Below are 17,349 nucleotides of genomic sequence, written 5' to 3'. Positions count from 1 at the left end.
TTAGAAGACGGCCCTCTCCCACCTGTCAGGGGGAGAGGCAACACCTCAAAGCCCTCTCACCATCAGGGCTTTAAAGGGTCAAAATCAGGACCCCACAGTTGGAAGTCCGTTTATTTACTTTAGTGTCATTATTGTGTTTTTGTTCTGTAGTTGTTTTTTTGGGGGCTGTTTCGTGCATGGATACTGGAGCTGGTATGGTTTATATACTTTTATTTCTTCTACTTATTGGACACTAAATGCAAGCAGTTAAAATAGTAACTTATAATGTGAATGGCCTTATCAATCCTATTAAGAGAAGCAAGATATTAACCAAAATAAAGAGAGATAGAGTCGAGGTGGCCTTTCTACAAGAAACACACCTGTCTGAAACAGAGCATGCTAAACTAAAACGACTGGGCTTTAAACATCAGTACTCCTCATCATATAGTGCTGGTCATAGGAGGGGGGTGGCAATATTAATTTCTAGCAATATAAGTTTTGATCCCACCTTTGAAAAGAGAGATCCAGAGGGGAGATATATCTTCATGAGAGGTAATTTAGGCGGCTCATTGGTTACTCTGTTAAATATTTACGCTCCTCCCAACTCGGATTGGAAATTTTTTAAACAAGTGTTTGATTTGATAATATCTGAAACCCAGGGAGTATTAATCTGTGGGGGGATCTTAATGTTAGATTAAATCCTAAACTGGACTCTTCAAATGTTCATATAGCTCAGCCGAAATTGATAAATAAAAAAATTAATTTGGCAATGAACGATATTGGATTAATTGATGTATGGAGAGAACTAAATTTGTCAAAACGAGACTACACATATTTTTCTAATCCACATTTGGCATATTCTCGGATTGATTATTTTCTTACCTTTGGAAAAGACCTTCATAGGGTTGTAAGCTGCGAGGTGGGGAGCATGGACCTTTCAGATCATAGTCCTGTGTTTTTAAAACTACTTCTTGATCGGTATCAAAGAGACACTTTATGGAGATTAAATACATATGTACTGACTCATATGAAAGAACAGATTAAGAACGATATTACAGAGTATCTGGAACTAAATGACAATGACGAAGTTTTACCTCTGATACTGTGGGATGCATGTAAAGCGGTGCTTCGGGGCAAGATAATAGGATACAGTGCTCACATAAAGAAAGCTAGACATGAAAAGTTAGAGCGGCTGCAAGTGGAACTGAAACAACTGGAACAAAACCATAAGGATACAAATGATCAAAAAATCCGAGAACTACTTGTGAAGAAGAAGAATGAAATATTATGATGGGGGAGGAAAAGCCAGTAAATTATTAGCCTATAAACTAAAAAAACAACAGGCAGAGAATACAATTCATAAAATAAAACACCCTGTAACTAATTTTACACACTATAAATTGAAGGAAATACAAAATTGTTTTGATATATATTTCAAAAGATTATATTTACAACCTCAAATCAGTGGGGAGAAAATGGAGGATTTCTTTAAGGAGATTCATTTGCCAAAATTGACCAGTGAACAGAGTAAGTCCCTTGTAGCTGAAATAACAGAGAAAGAAGTTAGGTCTGCTATAGTACATCTTAAACCAAATAAGACCCCGGGCCCAGACGGGTTCCCTTCAGAATGGTACCGGGTAATGGTGGACTCATTGGTCCCTACGTTACAACGTACTTTCAATTGGGTTCTCAAAGAGAACGTAATACCCCCCTACTGGAAGGAGGCAGTAATCTCATTGATTCCGAAAGAGGGAAAAGATAAATCTGTATGCAGTAATTTTAGGCCAGTGAGCGTACTCAACCAGGATTACAAATTTTTTACTCACATACTAGCCAAACGATTAGAGTGTTTGCTACCACAAATTATTAGCCTGGATCAGACAGGGTTTGTTCGAGGGAGACAAACCCAAGACAACATTAGAAGGACATTGCACATAATTGACCACATAACAAAATTTAACTTAGAAGCAGTCCTAGTGGGGTTAGATGCTGAAAAAGCTTTTGATTGTGTAAATTGGTCTTTTTTGCTTAGAGCTTTAGATAGATTTGGATTTCACAATACTTTTATTAAAACAATACAGGCTCTTTATGATAGCCCAAGTGCAAGAATTAAAATTAACGGAGTAGTTTCAAAACCATTTTTGCTAGAAAGAGGAACAAGACAGGGATGTCCAATCAGCCCCCTTTTATTTGCGGTTTTTATCGAACCTTTGAGTCAGTGGATTATCCAGAATAATAATATCAAAGGAATAGTAATGAAAGGAGGGGAACAAAAGATTTCCTTATTTGCCGATGACGTATTGGTGTATTTGTCAGACCCTGAACAGTCTTTGTTACAGTTATTTTATGTTTTGGAACAATATGGATCCTTCTCTGGCTATAAGTTAAATGTTAAATTCTTAGTTTCAAATATAGCCCCTCAGTAAAAGTAAGGGAAATGTTTAACTTGAGGTGGGATGCTGAATCCATGAGATATCTGGGAATAAACATTCCAATAGATCTGACTAAACTGCACTTGCTTAACTACCTCCCATTGAACAATAAGATCAGGGAAGACATTAGGAGGTGGGACCTAATACCTTATCTTAATTTTGGATCTCATATTGAATCGGTCAAAATGGTTATGTTACCGAGGCTGTTGTATCTCTTTCAATCACTTCCACTAGATATATCAGACCAACAATTTCAAGAATGGGATAAACATATCTCGAGGTATATTTGGCAGGGACAAAGACCAAGAATCAGATACCAGGGGTTACAACTGACCAAAAATAAAGGTGGGGTTGCACTCCTGGGCTTGAAAGACTATTATGCAGCTGCTCAGCTGAGAACATTAATTTATTGGTGCAACCCCGACTATTGTGCTAGATGGAAGGAGATTGAGATTGCTATAACAGAGGAATTTCCGATTCAGGCTGCAATCGGAGATAAGGAGTTAACAAATAAGTTAATTAATTTGGGAAACTCATGGATTCGATTATCACTTAGGGTATGGAATAAGGTCGTTACCCAAAATCATCTGAGGGATGCTGTGAAGGTTTTGAGATGGTGCACGTTTGATCCAGATTTTGTACCAAAAAGACAGGACACTAGTTTTAAAAGATGGAGTTCTCAAGGTTTGACATCATATTGCACATTTTTACATAAGGGGTCTATGAACAGCTTTGAGAATCTGAAGAGGCAATTTGGTTTGAATAATGATGATTTCTATAGATACCTTCAAATTCGCCATTATATAGATCAAATACAAAAGGAATGTGCAGAAGTAAAATGGGATAATATTTTGTTAAATGTATTTATTGATGCTTACCATGGAGGCTCAAAACAGAAAACCATCTCAAAATTATACAAGGGTTTACGGCAGAGAAAAGGCAACTCACTGTATGTAAAACAGAAATGGGAAAGGGAAGGTAATCTGGTTCTAAAGGAAGAAACCTGGGAGAGCTTATGTGAGATACAATGGAAAACTTCAAGTTCAAATGTTTGGCGGGTGTTTTGCTGGAAAACCCTTATTAGGTTTTTTATTACACCAGTTCAAAAAAGGCATTACACAAATTCTTCTTCATGCTGGCGACAATGTGGGTGCCTTGAGGCAAACCATTTTCACATATTTTGGTCTTGTGTATTAGTGATCCCATTTTGGCAGGAGATTCATAAAGTTTTACAAAAAGTTTTTTATATGGATATTCCATTTAAATTTGAGTTTTTATATTTTGGTGCTTTACCAGTACAAAATGCTTCTATTAAAGATATGTATCTTTTCCAGATCTTAAGTGCTGCCAGCAGGAAAGCTATTACTAGGAAGTGGTTGAAACCTGGAAAACCTAATGTGGATGACTGGATTAACATTGTATATGATATTTTTATAATGGAAAGGATAACTTTTGCTTTACGATTGCAACAGGGAATATTTTTGAAAAGGTGGGAAAAATGGATGTTGTACATCATGCCCGTACGGCCATCATTCGTTTAAAGCGGATCTTTGTATCCTACTTCCGTGTCCTATCTCATTTTCCTTGATTTCATACCGCTCCAGAAGTAGTGATGAAATATTATAGAGGTATACCCCAAATGTTGGTTTTAGTTGTTTTTGATTTTGTTTTTGTGTGTAGTTAAGTTTTGGATATGATCAAATGTCCAGTAAGTCATTACCCATCCTTGTAGTGCTTCCAATACCTGTGGTATGCTTTATTTTGGGATATACAGTATTTGTTAACTAAGGAGGGTTTAAGGTGAATGAGAATGTGTATCATTGCGGAATGTATGGAACTGGAAAATCAACATAAAAATAGAATTATTAAAAAAACAAAACATTGTTTGTTGATTCACTGATGAGTTCCGCGTTTCCAGCGTAATTCTATTTCATTTCAGATTGCCATCGTTCACATTGTTTAGTTCTTGTACCATTGCTTTTATTGTTAGGCAACAGAACGGCCTCCTCCTGTTGTGAAGTAATACCACCATCCTGTGGCTAAAGAAAGAATGGCATACGTTCCATTTGAAATATTTGTAGCATTGCCCATCAGTGTTGAGTCGGTAACTTTCAAAATTCCACAAATTTGTTAAGACAAAAAAATTATCTTTAGGAACAAACAATAACATCTTTATTTAAAGACATAGAGTCATACAGCACAAAACCAGACCACTTCAGTACAACCCCGTCTGTGCCAACTAAGATGCCACATCTAAGCTCATAAGTCATAGGAGCAGAATTAGGCCATTCAGCCCACCTTTCCCCTCTCAACCCCATTCTCTTGCCTTTTCCCCATAACCCTTGGCACCTTTACTAATCAAGAATCTGTCAATCTCCACCTTAAAAATACCCAATGACAGCCTCCACAGCTGTCTGTGGCAATGAATTCCACAGCTTGCCCCATTTGCTCGCATTTGGCCCATATCCCTCTACACCTTTCCTATCCATGTACCTGTCTAAATGTCTTTCAAATATTGTTATAGTACATGCCTCAACCACCTCCTCTGGCAGCTCGTTCCATATATCCACCATGCACTGTGTGAAAATGTTGCCCTTTAGGTTCGTATTAAATCTTTCCCCTCTTACCTTAGCCCTCTAGTTCTTGATTCCCCTACCCTGGGTAAAATACTGTGAATTCACTCCATCGAGTCCCAAGTTTATAATTAATTACCATAGATCCAGTTTTATTTTCAGAAAGAACATACATTTGTAAACACCTATTGTTGCCTGTGGTTCCAAATTTCAGAAGTTATTGTGTTGTGTGTTTAGCGCCACCAACTGGGGACCAATTCATGGACAAATGTAATCATTTGATATTGCAACTTAACATAAGACATGGCAGCTAACAGATCCTCTTAAAGAAATAGTAATGGCTTTGGAACCAATTTAAACTTCAATCTATTACATATTATGTACATGTCCACCACTACATCTGCAGTTCCTTCCTACACAAAGAATTTGAGTGGAACGACATAAAGAAATTATGTCCGCTGGAGAAAGAATCCTGTTCAAGTTGCCAGGTAAGATGCTCTATTATGTTTATCTTACTATAATGTTATTCCTTTCCCTGGTTTTAATGTTGCCATGGGCTGGGGGTTGCATGAACTTCATGCTGAACTGTTACTACTTGCCCTTAGAATCGTAAAGTTATAAAGCATGGAAGCAGGTGCTTCGGCCCAACTTGCCCACACCGACCAACACGTCCCATCTACATTAGTCCCACCTGGCTACTTTTGGCCCATATCCCTCTAAACCTGTCCTATCCAAGTACCTTTCTAAATGTTTCTTAACATAACAATAGTACCTGCCTCAACTACCTCCTCCGGCAGCGTGTTCCATACACCCACCACCTTTTGTGTATAAAAGTTATCCCTCAGGTTCCTATTAAATCTTTCCCCCCTCACCTTATACCTATGTCCTCCAGTTCTCAATTCCTCAACTCTGGGACAAAGACTCTGGTTCTTGATTCCCTTACTCTGGCTAAATGACTGTGCGTTCACCCGAATTATTCATCTCATGATTTTGTACACCTCAAAAAGATCATCCCTCATCCTCTTGCACTCCAAGGAGTAAAGCCCTAGTTTGCTCAACCTCTCCCAATAACTCAGACCTTTGAGTCCTGACATCTTTCCTATATTATGGTGACCAAAATTGAAAATCTATATGTGGCCTCACCAATGTCTTATATAACAGTATCTTGATCTTCTCTTGTTAAATATTTGGAAGATTAGGCCTTCACAATAATGCAAATAAGGAGTCAATCGATGAAATGTAAGAGGGTCAGGACAGGTAGTTCAACTTTACAGAGTTTTGATGTTTCAACATGACAGAGAGAGTTACATATCATATCATATCATATCATATATATACAGCCGGAAACAGGCCTTTTCGGCCCTCCAAGTCCGTGCCGCCCAGTGATCCCCGTACATTAACACTATCCTACACCCACTAGGGACAATTTTTACAATTTTTACATTTACCCAGCCAATTAACCTACATACCTGTACGTCTTTGGAGTGTCGGAGAAAACCCACGCAGGTCACGGGGAGAACGTACAAACTCCTTACAGTGCAGCACCCGTAGTCAGGATCGAACCTGAGTCTCCGGCGCTGCATTCGCTGTAAAGCAGCAACTCTACCGCTGCGCTCATCAGGAAGAATGTTTCAGCTACACTCAGAGAGGACATACAGGAGGGTTCACCCACTGAGGCAATATGGGTAGAGGTATAAAATAAGTCATGTGCTGTCACTCTGGGGTGGCACCGTGGCGTAGCGGTGGAGTTGCTACCTTACAGCGCCAGAAGCCCTGGTTTGATCCTGACTTTGGGTGTTGTCTGTATGGAATTTGTACAAACTCCCTGTGACCACGTGGGTTTTCTCTGGGGGCTCCGGTTTCTTCCCATATTCCAGGTTTGTAGGTTAATTAGCTTCTGTAAACTGTCTGAAGTGTGTGTAGGATAGAACTAGTGTACAGGTGATTGCTGGTTGGTGCTGACTTAGTGGGCTGAAGGGCATGTTTCCACGCTGTATCGCTGAACAAAACTAAACTAAGCATTTTGCAGAATGAAGGAATGTGGTTTATAACCAGATCGTATAACAGCTTTCTCTATCTTTCAGTCTGAAGAAGGGTTACGACCCAAAACATCACCTATTCTTTTACTCCAGTGATGCTGTCTGGCCCGCTGAGTTACTCCAGCATTTTGTGTCTATCTTCAGTATAACAGCAACTAGTGGTTTCCAAGATGTGACAGCTCTTTATGAACTTCGTAAATTTTACTTCTTTATTAAGGCATGTGGCATGCGATTGCCTCCTGGGCCACAAATAGCTGAACAAAGTCATTACTCCAGAATTCTTTAGCATAGTTAGGAGCAGTTGTAATAGTGATGTTATTGGACTAGTAATTCAGTTCAAATCCCACTATAGCACCAAGGTCATTCAAATTCAGTTAATTAAATAATGCTGATCACAGTAAAAGTCCTGTAATTTTATTTTAAAATATAATCTAGGGGGCTAATGTTCTGCAAGGAAGTAAATCTATTGTCCTCGTCTCACTTTTATGATTCCAGAACCACTGTAACATGGTCATCTAAGTTGCACTTTTAATATAATTTAAATTTGCCCTCTATGTGCGGAAAGGAACTGCAGATGCTTGTTTATACCAAAACATAGATGTAAAATGGAGTAACTCAGCAGGTCAGGCAGCATCTCTGGTGAAAGAGGATGGGTGACGTTTCGGTTGTTTTGGGACCCTTCTTCAGACTGCTGAAAAAGAAATACGTTTATCGATACTCTATCTGCCGTGATGGAGACGGTGAGACCAAGAAAGGGGAGGGAGGTGTCGGAGATGGCCCAGGTGAATTTGAGGTAAATCTGCCCTCTATCTTGGCACTAAGTTGAAAGTCAACTAAATTAAAAGCATGGACAATAAAGTCTGATGAAGAATCTTGAATCAAAATGTCGCTTATCCATGTCCTCGAAAGATGCTGCCTGACCCTGAGTTACTGCAGCACTTTGCATTCTACCCAGTGTTGTTGCCAATCAACTGGACGCTGACAATTTACATTCATTTACCAATCACACTTTACTTACATATTGCAAATTCCATTTGGAACGGTCATATTTTTAAACAGCATCTAAGGTTTTTTGTGTCTCCATGGGGAATAAAATGTTGGTCTTATTGTTTATGTGTAAAGCAAAGAGACAACTATAAGACTCAATAATAACATTCTCAGGTGAAAGCATAATTGATCTTGATGAGAGCAAATGAAGAAAAATGAATGCAATTTGTTCCACAGGATTTTTGAATTATTAAGCATTTAAGGAGGCCATTCAACCCAAAAAATCCATGCCAACTCCAAATAGAGCAATGTAATTGTCCCAATCCTTTGTTCTCCAAACCTCCTTGTGTCCATCATTTCTATGTTTTTTCTTTACATTTAAGGATGCTCTTCTTAGTTAGCTATGCATATATTTGGGACGGCACGGTGGTGCAGCGGTAGAGTTGCTGCCTTATAGCACCAGAGACCCTGGTTTGATCCTGACTGGATGCTGTCTGTACAGAGTTTTTACATTCTTCCCATGACCGTGTGGGTTTTGTCTGAGTGCTCTGGTTTCCTCCCACACTCCAAAGATGTACAGGTTTGTAGGTTAATTGGCTTCGGTAAAAAATTGTGAATTGTCCTTATTGTATGTAGGATAGTGTTAGTGTATGGGTTTGCATGGCCTCAGTGGGCTGAAGGGCCTGTTTCTACACTGTATCTCTAAACTAAACTAAAACTAAACTAGTGCAACTGTCTTGATAATTATTCAGACTGCCAGCCTGCAGCAATCCTCTACCTTAGCCCAGTAGGGAATGCCAATTCAGAAGATAATTTAAATTAAATTAAGGAGCAGCTAAGATGATCAACTGTGTGGTTTTGGGTCTGGACTCAAAGGCCAGATAAGGACAACAAATCTACTTAAAGAAGAGCAATGATCCAGATTTTCTTTTAGCAAAATTCCAGTAATTACATGGTGATCAGTTTTATTCAATTAACAATATTTAAATTATTCAGCAGCTGTGATGGAATTTGAATACATTAACTTGTTTCTTTAAACCCTTAACTACTTAATTCTCCTCATGAAATACTGACTTGTAAATCACTACAGGATGTTGCGAAGTTGTGAAAAGTGCAATAGAATTCAATGCTGTCTCTTTCCTTAATAGTTCCAATTGACCTTATTCTGTCTACTTAAAAAATAACTTCTCTTTGCTTAACCATGACAAGAGAAAGAATGTGATTTTGAAAGCAGGCAACACAGCTGGTAGACCTGCTGCCTCACAGTACTGTACGGTTTTAATCCTGACCTTGGGTGCTGTCTGTGCAGAGTTTGCATGTTCCACTGGTGACTACATAGGTTTCCTCCGGGTGCTCCTGTTGCCTCCCACACCCCAAAGATGTGTGGGGTTGTAGCTTAATTGATCTTTGCAAATTGCCCCTCATGTGTAGGAAGTGGATGCAAAAGTGGGGATAACATAGAACTAGTGTGAACGGGTGATCAGTGGTTGGCATGGACTCAGTGGGCTAAAGGGTCCGTTTCTCTAAACTGAACTAAACAATTGCCATCTAATTTTGTTTAGTTTAGAGATACAGCACAGAAATAGGCCCTTTGGCCCGCCGAGTCCGCACCAACCAGTGATTCACACACGCTAACACTATCCTATACCCTAGGGACAATTTACAATTTTACTGAAGCCAATTAACCTACAAACCTGTATGTCTTTGGAGTGTGGGCGGAAACTGGAGCTCCCAGAGAAAATCCACGTGGTCACGGGGAGAATGTACAAACTCAGTGCAGAGAGCATCCATAGTCAAGATTGAACTTGGGTTCCTGGAGCTGTAAAGCAGCTACTCTACTCCACCATGTGGACAGCTGCATTTAAACTGTCAATCTTAACAATTTTTTCCATCTACAGTCATGCTAAATTATTCCAAATCTCATTTGTTCAAGGAAAGTTGAGGATTATTGTACACCCATTAGCGAGTGAACTCGGTTTCCCATTCTGACAAAAAAGATGTTGCACGTTTATGCATAATTGTGTCTTGATAATCTGAGAGAATTTATTGGCAAACATGAAATTAATAGATATTCATGGTCTGCATTTGAAAAGTGTGCAAAAAAAACAGTTGAATGTTGAATGTGGTGGGCACTGATGCATCCCATGTGTTTCTCTAATATGAGGATGAAATCGCCAGTGATAAATAGAATGCACTTTAAAGAGGGAGGCAATGCTTCATCTGGCTCTTATGAATGAAAACTGACTGCAACATGTTGTTCAAATGCTATGAAGTACAACACAGGAGCCGCACAGTGCCAGAGATCCAGATTCAATCCTGACCTCGGGTACAGTCCGTGTGGACTTTGTACGTTCTCCCTGTGACCCCATTTCCTTCGGGTGCTCCAGTTTCCTTCCACAACCCAAAGACGTGCATGTTTGTAAATTGCCTCCAGTGTGTAAGGAGTTGAGAAAGTGGGATAACATAGAACTAGTGTGAACAGGTGATTGATGGTTGGCGTGGAAGTAGTAAGCTGAAAGGCCTGTTTCCATCCTATATCTCTCTCTAGTTTCCTCCCATGTCCTAAAGTCGTGCGGGTTTGTAGGTTAATTGCAAATTATCTGCACTGTGCAGAGTGGATGAGAAAGTGGGATAACATAGAACTTGGCGGCGCAGTGGCATGGCGGTAGAGTTGCTCCCTTACAGCGCCAGGGACCCAGGTTCGATCCTGACTACGGGTGCTTGACTGTACAGAGATGGTACATTCTCCCCGTGACCTGTGTGGGGTTTCTCTGAGATCTTCAGTTTCCCCCGAAACTCCCAAACCGTATAGATTTGAAGGTTAATTGGCTTGGTATAAATCTAAAATTGTCCCTAGTGTGTGTAGGGTAATGTGTGGGCATCACTGGTCGGTGCGGACTTGTTGGGCCGAAGGGCCTGTTTCCATGCTGTATTTCTAAACTAAACTAAACTAAACTAGTATGAATGGATGATTGATGGTTGATGTGGACGCGCTGGGCCGAAGGGCTTATTTCCATGCACTTAATTCAATCAACTGTTGGCCATTGTGTAAGTTGAAGCCAGAAAACATTGGGGGAAGAATCTACAATTGGGTATTGGTTTGGAGTGTAGTAAAATATCCATCTTCCTCTCTACTGATTATGGATTCCCTTTTTGGACAATATAACTGCCTATTAGAGATCAGAAAAAAAGAGATTTGAAATAAACAGGCCATTTTCAAGCAAGCATATAGTCACTGGAGAAGTTTTGTAAGGTTCAGCACTGGGCTTTCAACTGTTCACAATTTATATTGAACTGTTAATTGACGCAGGTGTATTGGAATTTGAACGGAATTACGAGTTTCATTAACTCCTTTACCACTTCACATTCCTCAAGCAGTAAAGCACTGCAGGTTGCTATTGATAATACAGAATGATTTAGGAAAGTTAGGTCACCCAAGGCAGATTAGGTACCTGGGTAAAATGGTGATAAATGAGGGAAAATATGAAGTTATTACTTAAGGCAGAAAAATGCTTTTCAAGGGGGTGAAAAATTAGTTGTGTTTGGGATCTTCTATTTTGCGAAACATTGACACAGCAAGAAATTGGGAAGATAAATATAGTGCTCTTCACTGCAATAGGACTTGAATAAAAAGGAAGTCTGCCAATGTCTTTATAAAGCTTTGGTGAGACCAATGATGCCTGACATTTTTGATCTCCACATCTAAGGATGTACGCACAGTGCAGTTCACTTGATTGTTTGTGGGAATTATGGGGCTGACCTAAAAAGAGTTTGAGAACATTTGTCATAACATCCTACATTTCTTCGAGATTTCATTGAATCTCTGGTATCTGTGTGGGATTGAAGTGTAAATGTCAATAAGCTGATTCCTTTGGGTGGATAAGCTAAAACTAGTGGCATAGTCTCAGTACAAGGGTTGTCTGCAAATAACATGGACCCAGAAAACTTAAAGATTGCAAAGGTTACATAGTGGCGCAGTGGTAGAACCGCTGCCTCGCAGCACCAGAGACCTTGGTTCAATGCTGACTAAGGGGGCTGTGTGTGTGGAATTTGTACACTCTCCCAGTAACCACTTGGGTTTTCTCCGGGTGCTCCGGTTTCCTCCCACATTCCAACGCCATGCGCGTTTCTAGATCGATGGGTTTCTGTAAAATTGCCCCTAGTGTGTGGGATAACATAGAACTAGTGTTGGTTGATGGACAGACACAAAATGCTGGAGTAACTGGGTCAGGCTGCAGCTCTGGAGAAAAGGAATCAGAATCCTTTTCAGACTATCCACCTGAAATGTCACGCATCCTTTTTCTCCAGAGATGCTGCCTGACCCTCTGAGTTACTCCAGCACTTGTGTCTCTCTCAGTATAAACCAGCATCTGCGGTTTCTTCCTATACATATGGTTGATAGTCAGCGTGCACTCGTTGGTCGAAAGGGCTTGTTTCCACGCTGTATCTCTAAACAAAGCTTTGTAAATACTCATTCATTGGTACATTCCAAGTTGAAATTAATAACTTATGTGTTCCTGTTCAGAGAGGAGTTGAGAGCCGGTGCCATAACATCTGCTGTTGACTTGTGATTGGGAAGCAGGCAGATGGTAAAGATTCTTTAGCTATTTGGTATTTAAAGAGGATATGGAACATGGCACAAATTAAGGTTGTTACTGTAGATGCTCTGATGACTCTGGTAAAAAATCTAATCTCAGAAATAGAAACTTGAGAGATCAAGCATCAAAACATCAGTAATTTACATTTATTTAATGGACTTTATGCTTAAATTCAGAATGCACTTCAAATGTAATCAAACAAAATTTGATTTTTTGATAAATAAGAGACAGAGATTTTACAAAGCCTTAATTAAAAAAAGCCTTAATCAGATGCGGATTTTGTTGAAGGGAAATGTTTTTTACAATAGTAATGCCAAAATCTGTCTTAAACAGCTGAAAGCACAGCTGGCTAAGGGGGTTGGAACAATGGCAAGTCAAAGTCCAAATAAGTGTGTCTGAGGTGGTTGCAGACATCTAGAGAGAGTTAAGAATGAAAAATTTGAACAACTGGGAACCAATGTAATTTAGCAAGATGTGATGGCTGAGAGAGGCATAGTGCAAGCAATTGAGCTTCAGAACAAGCCATGTAAGTTCATAAGTTATAGCAGAATTAGTCCAATTGACAAGTCTATTCCACCAGTCAATCATAGCAGATTTATTTTCCCTCTCAACCCCATTCTCCTGCTTTCTCCCCATAACCCCTGACGAATCAAGAATCTGTCAACCTGCACCTTAAACATATCCAATGACTTGGCCTCCACAGCCGAAAGCAATTAATGAGCTGAAATTGGAATTGATTATTTCTATTTCTTCACAAAAAAATGGACATCACTGGCAGGCTGAAGAAAAAAATAAAAGTGATGTTTTGGGTCGGAAACTTTCTTCAGACCCGAAACGTCACATATTCCTTTTCTCCAGAGATGCTGCCTGACCCGCTGAGTGACTCAAGCATTTTGTGTCCATCTTTGGTGTAAACAGGTATCTGCAGTTCCTTCCCACACTTGAAGTTAACAAGACTGCCAATATGGACTTGCACTTCCTGCACCCACTGAACATCATCTTAATTTGAAGGTACTGTTAATAACACAATCGCCTGAAGCAATAAGCAATGGTTTACCTAAAAAACAAGACTTTGCAAAATTGATGTGTACAAGAGATTTGCTTGTTGTGTATGAGAGATCATGGTAATACATCAGACAGCAGAATAGCCTCTTTCTAGCTGTCTAGAGTTGTAAACATACCTTTGAGCAGCCTTTGCTTCCCAATGATTGATTATATTCTGTTATACAATTTGTTAATCTGTCATCATGAATGTATTGGGTTCTTTTATATTATTTGTCTCAATTACTTCAAGACAGAAAACTATAAAACATGAATTGCCTGGTTTTGTGGATTCTTCCTCGTCTGGAGTGAGTTTGTTTACCTGCACGTTCTTTTTATATGTGTAGGAAGAAACTGCAGATGCAGGTTTATACCAAATAGACACAAAATGCTGGAGTAACTCAGCGGCTTCTCTGAAGAAAAGGAATAGGGACCCGCTGTTCAGCTTGACCCGCTGAGTTATTTCCATTACTTCGTGTCTTCATTTTTAAACCAGCTCCTGCAGTTCCTTGTCTCTACCCAAAAACATTGTTGTTTGTAGCAGTTTGCTGTGCGCAAATTGGTTGCTGTTTTCCCCGATTGCTTCTGAAGTATTTAACTAACTACAAGCTACTGTGAGAAGTCCCGACTCTTGAAAGGCACTCCTTTAATGTAAGTTTTTCGTTTTTAAATAATTGCCTCTTGACTAATAACTCCAAGCAGAAAAAGAAAGGAAACAGTGGAAACACCAAGATCTGGTATAGGTAATTTCCACCATGCTCTGTCATTCTCTCAGTTCATGGCTGAACTTCTAAAACAGTAAATAAAGGAAAATCTGAAAACAAAAATTTAGGATGAGTTTATTTTAAATTGAAGCTGGTTATACCTTTTTGCTGCATAATGTAGATAAATTTATAAATCTCCCAACAAAGGAGTAGCATTTTGATATTGTTTCATGGGATTTTAAAGTATTATCACTAGTAAACAACTAAACAAGGGAGTACAGAATTCCCTGCAGCAACTGACAAGGGAATTCAAATATACATGCATTGGAAAATTTCATTCATCCAATATAAACTTAATAGCAGGTACCATAAATCACATATTGTAGCGGCCCCTGGTGGTGAGCCACATGAGGTACATAACCTTCGGCTCGTCAGAGGTCACGAGGTGCCCCGGGGGTATGGGTTTTGGCGCGAGCGGCAGATAAAAGAGTGGAGTGGAGAGTATGTGGTGCAGTGAAATAAAGTGGTGTCGGATAAACTTGGTCTGCTGCCTCGTTCTTGGACGGACAGCTCCATGTCTACTACATCTGGTGACCAGCCGACGTCCAAAATAGACATTTTGGAGGATCAGAATGCATGCTGCCAACGACCAACCCGCCATCGCCGCCGACCAGGCCCAACTCGACGCTTTATTGTCATGTACCTAGGTAGAGTGAAATACTTTGTTTTGCATTCAATCCGCTAAAATGATGTAGCAGACCTCAATTAGTGTCATGTAGTGTAGTAAACAAGTGTCGTCACATTTTGGCGCCAAAAAAGTTACTAAGGTTCAAAGAACATTTCTATTTACTGCTTGCTGCTGCACATGGCAGCAGGCCTCCTCCTCCCTCCATAGCCCCCTGCCTCCGACATGTCCCCCTTCGTTCTCAATAGACAATAGGTGCAGGAGTAGGCCATTCAGCCCTTCGAGCCAGCACCGCCATTCAATGCGATCATGGCTGATCACTCTCAATCAGTACCCCGTTCCTGCCTTCCTGCCTTGTACAGTGAACTCTCATCCCTCTCTTCACCCAAGACCATCAAACTTTGGGCCCTTGAGTCATTAACATCAAATTACTGGGCCTGCATACCTCTGAAGATCTGTCCTGGATCGAGCAATCATAAAGAAAGCCCATCAATCGTTCTACTTTCTAAGAGGGTTGAGCAGATTCACAAATTGACAAATACACTCTTGAACATCTACAGGTCTACAGTGCAGACCATGCAGACTAATTGCATCACGGCCTGGCTCATCAACTCGAAAGCCCAGGAACAAAGAAGATTACAAAAAGTGGGGAACAGAGCCCAGTCCATCACAGGTATGGACCTCCTCACCATCGAAGGGATCTGCAGGAGTCACTGCCTCAAAGAGGCAGCCAGCATCATCAGTGACCCACATCACCCTGGTCATGCTCTCATTTCAATCCTGCCATTGTGAAGAAGGTATAGGTGTCTGAAAACTGTAACGTCCAGGTTCAGAAACAGCATCTTCCCAGCAACCATTAAACAGTACAACCAACTAAGCTCAAAATACATTGACTTGGGGGCTCATTTTTTTTGTCTTTGAACTATTATTGTGTGTTTAGTTATTTTTATATACATAACTTTTTATCGGAACGGAACCCCATCCGAAGCTGAGGGGTACCTGTATATATCTTCACAAGCTCTTACTAACACAACTAACTAACCCGTCTTTTTATCATCAGCCAACCTGGCTCCAAACCACTCAGTCACTTCAGCAAATTATCATGTTTTATAAATTCATACCCAAACAATGATCCCTGCAGTACCTCAGTACTTAATGATTGCCAATCAACAAGGGATTCACTTATACTGTATATAAGTAAACCACTCTCATCTCCAAGCCAATACGTTGCCCCATGTCCTCTTATTATTGCAGTAACCTTTATATGTGGTATCTGCATAGGCAATGTCAAATAAACATTGATAATAAGCTACATAAGGATTTTCTTTGAATGGTGGTACAACGACCACATGCTGGGGTTCAAAAACTTGCAGATGCTGGAAATCTAGAAAGTCTAATGAAAGATCTGGACTTTAAAAAATAATTCTGTTTCTCTGTTCACAGATGATACAAGAAATGCTAGAAATCCAAAATAAAAACTGAAAAGTGCTCACATAATCAGCAATTCAGGAAGTATCTGTGGAGAAAAGAGAGAATTAATGTTCATGTCCTTCATCACATTGATCTTAAAAGCAGGAATGACACAAAGAATCACAGATATTGGAATCTTGAGCAAAACACAAAGTATTAGTTGTTTAACCAGTAGAGAACTCAGGTCAATGGAACGGGGTTGGGGTGAAGGAGACTTGTTCAATGCCATGAATAACCTCTTCCGCACAAGAGATTCCCCACATTGTATCTTCCCCTTTGCTCTGCCTATTGTACTTGAGTCTGACTTGATTATACTTATGTATATTATTACCTGATTTGATTGGATAGCATGGAAAATAAAGCTTTTCACTGTCGAAAGAATGAGGCAGAGTGGTGGATGGATAACCCAGAGATGAAGATAACAAGCATTGTAATATTTATATATATATATATATATCTATATACTAGACCAAGTGTCTAGGAGATCTCTGGGCCCATTCCTCGTAGGGTTTCCATTGTGACCTGGGGAAATCGCGTTTTTTCTTTAAAATAAATTGTCTTACAAAAAAAAAGAATCTCAATGGGGGGGAGAGGAGGGGGGGATGGGTGAGGAGGGGGGAATGGAGTGGGGGAGGGGAAAGGGGAGAGGGAGCCACTGACACTGTCCTGCCAGCGGCCATCTTATTTCTCGTTCACTGTAGTGCCGTGCTCCTCCGGGGGAGTGGGAGCGCAATTAAAGGTGTGCGAGTCGCATTGTGACATCACACACTGAGGATGATTCCTCTTATGGTTTCCATTGAGACCTTGAAAAATCAAGTTTTTTCTTTAAAATAAATTGCTT

This window comes from Rhinoraja longicauda, chromosome 15 (assembly GCF_053455715.1).
Source record: "Rhinoraja longicauda isolate Sanriku21f chromosome 15, sRhiLon1.1, whole genome shotgun sequence".
Lineage (NCBI taxonomy): Eukaryota > Metazoa > Chordata > Chondrichthyes > Rajiformes > Arhynchobatidae > Rhinoraja > Rhinoraja longicauda.
Note: the sequence above shows the minus strand (reverse complement) of the source record.